Source organism: Triticum dicoccoides, chromosome 7B, assembly GCF_002162155.2.
Source record: "Triticum dicoccoides isolate Atlit2015 ecotype Zavitan chromosome 7B, WEW_v2.0, whole genome shotgun sequence".
In the NCBI taxonomy this organism is placed as follows: domain Eukaryota; kingdom Viridiplantae; phylum Streptophyta; class Magnoliopsida; order Poales; family Poaceae; genus Triticum; species Triticum dicoccoides.
Window position 1 is genome coordinate 172687737 of NC_041393.1, and position 6147 is coordinate 172693883.

The window sequence follows — 6147 nt, forward strand, 5'->3', positions numbered from 1 at the left end:
CAGAGCCACTGACATGTGGGCCCCCGTGCCTGTTTAGGTTAGTTTAATTCCTGTTTAGGTTAGTGCTAATCCTGCGGACCCCACGTGTCAGCCTTGACTTTGACCAAGTCAGCGTTGACCTGGTCCCACCTGTCATCCACCCAACCAGCCCTGTTACACTGACCCGTGGGTCCCAGCCGTCAGGTTTGACCTGGGCTGGCGCCTTTCACCTGCTGACGTCACCCCGACGTCATGCTAATGCAGATAACCTTTTCTGGATTTATTTAATTCAAGAAATTCCAGAAAAAGGCTTAAACTTCTAAAAATCATATAAAATCAACCGTAACTCCAAATGAAATAATTTATATATGAAAAATGATCAGAAAAATCCAATCTACCCATATGTACTATTGTCATGCATGTTAGAACAACTATAGCTGTTGTTTAGCACAAATCATATAAATGGCATTTAAACCTTCACATATGGAGTTTGAATTTGAATCTTGGATTCAAACCAACTTCATTTAACCTGTTGTTAGTTGCATTAGCTCAAATCACAGCATATTGCCATGTCATAGCATGCATCATTTTGTGCATTGCATTGATCGTGTTTCTTCTCTGTTTGTCGGTGTTGTTCCCCCTCGGTAGATGTTGTATCGACGTTGAGATCGTTGACACTGATGAAGACTCAATGCTATCTTCAGAAGTGCTAGGCAAGCAAAACCCCCTTGTTCATTCCGATAAAATCCCACTCTCTCGCCCCTCCTCTCTTTTACTGCATTAGGACAACACCGATTCATCTGTTATTTGCTGTAGTAGCTGAACCCCTTTTATCCTTTGCATGACCTGTCATTGCCACAGTAAATAGATGAAACCCACTAGCATGAGTAGGAGTTGTTTGAGCCCTGATGTGCCTACTCATTCATGCTTGTTGTCATGCCTGCTATTGCTTAGAGTTGTGTCAGGTCTGATTCATCGGGGATGAATCGGAGGTGTGTGATCATGTCCTACTGTTGAGAGCTAAGTGTGTGAACACGATTTGGTAAAGGTAGCGGTGAGAGGCCATGTAGGAGTACATGGTGGGTTGTCTCATTGTAGCCGTCCTCAGGAACTGAGTTCTGTGATTGTGATCCATGAACAGCTACTACCACACATTGGGATCCTTAATTGACTCTCTCGACTTATTAATCAACTTGATCTCTGTCCAGGAGTTGCAACTAGTTTCTGGTGTTTGTAGGTAGTGTTAGTAGTCTACCAAGTGGCACCCGGTACAGGTGGGCTTGGGACACACTAGGCACCGTGCCACGGTGTACCAAGCGTAGATCCACCCGTCGAGGTGGGCTTGGGAACCCTGCACACATCGTTTGGGGCCGTGAGCGACTCCCCGGCCGGATCTCCTTGCGGATGGAACCCAAATAGGCGATAAACCTGGACGAGAAACTTGTGTGGTTAGTCAGGTCGTGGCCGACACCCTTGCTGGGCTTCCGCTTGAAGGTTGCCGAGTACATGTCGTGTAAACGGCGGTAAGTGGTGAGAGCGTGTGTGAAGAAGTACACCCCTGCAGGGTTAATATGATCTATTCGAATAGCCGTGTCCGCGGTAAAGGACTTCTGGGTTGCCTGTACAGTTCATAGACAAGTGAAGGTGGATACTCTAAAATACGCAAGATAAGCGTGAGTGCTATGGATGGCGTTCTCGTAGGGAGACGTGAGCGGATCCATAGTGGTGTATTGATATGGTGAATATGTGGACTCGTGTGCGCCACCTCAAAAGAGTTACTTGCAGTCGTAGTTCAGGATAGCCATCGAGTCAAAGCTGGCTTGCTGCAGTTAAACCCCACCATCCCCTTGTTGATAATGATGCATATGTAGTTAGATCTGATGTAAGTCTTGCTGGGTACATTTGTACTCATGTTGCTTAATTTATGTTTTTGCAGACAGACTTCAGTCTCGCTAGTAGTACCACGTGGACTTCGACGTTTAGCTTGTTACCTCAGCTACGATCTTGTGCCTCGGCAGGATCTGGTAGATAGTCAGGCTTTTCAGCCTTTTTCATTTATAGATGTCTGTACTCAGACATGTTAAGCTTCCACTTGTGCTTTGACTTGTATGCTCTGATTGTTGGGTCATGAGACCCATGTTTGTAATATCTCGCTTCTCGGAGCCTATTGATTAAATGCTTGAGTTGTAGAGTCATGTTGTGATGCCATGTTGTATTTGCACATATCGAGCATATTGTGTGTATGTCATTGAAATGCTTGGTATGTTTGGGATCTGACTATCTAGTTGTTTATCCTTAGTAGCCTCTCTTACCGGGAAATGTCTCCTTGTGTTTCCACTGAGCCAGGGTAGCTTGCTACTGCTCCGGAACACTTAGGCTGGCCGGCATGTGTCCTTCTTCGTTCCTGTGTCTGTCCCCTCGGGGAAATGTCACGCGATGAATACCGGAGTCATGTTAGCCCGCTATAGCCCGGTTCACCGGAGTCCTGCTAGCCCAGTGCTACAGCCTGGATTCACTCGCTGATGACCGACACGTTCGATGCTGGGTCATGGATGCCTGTCCCTGTAAGTTAGTGCCACTTTAGGTTCACGACTAGCCATGTCAGCCCGGGCTCCTTATCATATGGATGCTAGCGACACTATCATATACCTGAGTCAAAAGGCGCAAACGGTCCCGGGCAAGGTAAGGCGACACCCGTGGGGATACCGTGCGTGAGGCCACAAAGTGATATGAGGTGTTACATGCTAGATCGATGTGGCATTGAGTCAGGGTCCTGACAATAATTCACATATATGATGGCTAACTAAACAGGATAGCATGACACAATTTCACATTATGATGGCTAACTAAAAGAGATGGAAAGACATAGTTCAAAATATGAGACTATGTAAACAGGATGACATGACATAACTATATAATGTGTTTATTAAATAGGTTGGCATGCCATAATTCACATACATTCATGGATAGAATGCCATAATTCTAAATATGATGACTGTAAAGACTAAATAGGATGAGATGAGCAGACTAAGGCATAGCCTAGTGGTGGGAAGGGGCTGATGCCTTCCCACCCACCCAGGTTCAAGGCACGATACTTGCAATTTGGGTTTGTTGCACCAATTATACTATAGGGGGTTCCCTTACAGTCTTTCTGTCAAAAAAATAGGATGAGATGATATAACTATATGATGTCTTTATTAAATGGGTTGCCATGCCATAATTTAGATAGATGATGTGTATGTACTATGTAAACATGATGGCATGATATAATTCAAATATATGATTTATATAGTAAGCAAGTAAGTAGATGGCAATTCATATATGATGTAAAAACTAAGCAATGCAAGACAACATGCTTGACATGGGTAATATAACCCTGCCAAGTTTGAGCATAGACCTCAGGGGGGAAATAGGACTGGTCATCAGTCTCTGAATCCTCCTCTGAGGAGCTCTCTGTAACCAGCAAGATGTTTGCTTCAGCAGGTAGCATTGTCTGCTCTGAATACCTTGTTTTCACTCCAGATACTTCCATCACCGCTTCAAATGGCTGATGCACAGGAAGAGTAGTTGAATATACAAACATTGTCGACAAATGGAACACGTAATACAAAAAATGATAGCATGATATAATTCACATATATGATGATTGTCTAAACAACATGGCATTGCATAATTCACCTATATAATGCCTTTGCAACAAGATAGCATTGTATAATTCACATATATAATGTCTTGCAACAAGATGGCAATGCATAATTCACATAAATGGTAATTAGACACTAAACAGGTGGCATTCACACAAAGCATGTCTAAACTAATCGAATGACATAGCAATGCGAGACACCATACGCACGATATGAGCAACATAACCCTACCAAGTTAGAGCATACACCTCGGGGGGGATAGGACTGGTCATCTGTCTCTGAATCCTCCTCTGAGGAGCTATCCGTAACCAGCGAGATATGCGCTTCGTCGGATAGCATAGTCTGATCTGAAGACCTTGTTTTCACTCCAGAATTTGCCATCACCGTGTCAAATGGCTGATGCACACGAAGAGCAGTTGAATGTACTAAAATTGTTGACAAATGTAATATGTAACGGAAAAAAAGGATGGCCTGATATAATTTACATATAAGATGACTGGCTAAGCAGGATGGCAAAATTCACATATATGATGCCTGGCTAAACAAGATGGCGTTGCATAATTCACATAAACGATGAATAAACTAAACAGATGGCATTCGCACAAAGGATGTCTAAACTAAGCATATGACATATTTGATGTATAAAGTAAGCAATGCAAGACACTATATGCATGATATAACCAACATCAGCATGCCAAGTTAGAGCGAAGACCTCATGGGGTAAATAGGAGTTATCTTCTCCTTCTGAATCCCCCTCGGAACAGATATCTTCCTCTCGATTACAATCTGAAATGCGTGGAGGGGGGCTGCCTTTGCGCCTACCATGGAGCAACGTCTGCATGAAATTTTATTGCCATGCAAGGCTCGTCTCTTTTGATCTACATGTTCAGTTCCATTGTTTACAATAACTGTCATGCATAGGAATAAAACATAATGAGATTATGTAAGGAGTGCATGCAGAAATCCAGAGTGATGGTAGCAACCTGTGGATAGACCCAAAACCAATAATAGCAGGCAGATAATGGCTTCAGTTAAAAAATACAGATAATGGCTTCTTTATTGTTTGTTTCCCACCCAACATGAAACTCATAGTAGACATCGGAGATTAACCAGATAGTAGATAGATACTATTGACAGCGGCCCTGATATGTACCCCACAAACATTTAAAAACTCAAGTTTGACCATTAGTTTGGAGCTGACTCAGAGTCTAATCGGTGAGCAGGACGATAAAGTAGCATGTAATATTAAGCGATGCATAACATAAGCAGACACGAAAGAGTGCGACCTCTCTAGCGGACCCGTGTAGTCCTCGAGGTCATCTGCTCGGTTGATGATGGTAATGCAGTTTTCATGGCTACCAGTGGCGGGGAAGAAGATCTGAGGTGGCGAAAGGCAGTCTGGAGGCCGGATCCCTGTTGTGCTGGACCCTTCTGTCATTGGAGCAGCTGAGCTGGGGTGGACGACGACGCAGTAGAAGCGGGACAAACCACACAAGGTTTTCTTTGACAACTATCTGTAAGAGAAGTAATTCTGTAAGGGCTTGTTTGAATTGGAGGATTCCAACAATGCAGGGATAGGAAATAGACAGGAATAGGATATGAATGCACGTGCAAAACAGAGAATTTAAAAACACAGGATTTCTACCAATCTGCGTGTTTGATTCACAACAATTGGAAGATCACAGGATGCAAAGAAGTATGGTGAGATTAAGTCAAACCACAAGAAAATGTACGGTTATAATGCTATTATGCAACTATCTCTTAGTCTTGTGCTTCATGAATAGGAATTTGAAAAGGAGGACAAGTGAAAATTAAAATTCCTACGTTTTTTCTTTCAAGGAGACACTAAAGGAACAAATCCGTGTGCTCAGTGGACAATATATATATAACATGTAGAGTAAAAAAGAGATGCAACAAGTGTACAACCTCTTTGGCGAAGCCATGTCGATCTCAGCGTGATTGGGTTGGCCGGTGAGGATGCTCCAGGTGACTTTGCTTTCGGAGGAGGGGAAGAAGATCTTAGGCGTCTGGAGATGGAGCCCGAGGTACTGCTCCGCTGTGATGGAGGGTTTCATCGTTGGAGCAGCTCCGGTGGGTTGTACGATGCCGAGGCTGAAGCAGGACAAGAGAGACAACAAACAACGTTAACCTGAGTGGAATTCTAATAGCATCTCCAATACATGATGTAAAATACATAACCACAAAGTGCTAGATGTAAAATACATCAGCCGCTCATCTCTGAACTTAACTGTCGAAACTGAACTTAACTATCGAAACTAAACCTAACTGTCGAAACTGAATTTTGCTGTCGAAACTGAACGCACTAGCAAGGTGAGGCTACACGTCGGTCGACTTTTTCATCTCTGGTCAGTCAATTTTGCAGCCGTTGGATACGAAATCAAGGGCCTGCGGTTCATCTTCAACCTCCACCCCCCTAAGCCGCCAGCCACCACCGGCCAAACAGCAGCCCCCTTGCAGCCCGCGGCTGGCGGTGCGCTGCCCTGCCCGCCCCGAAAACACTCCC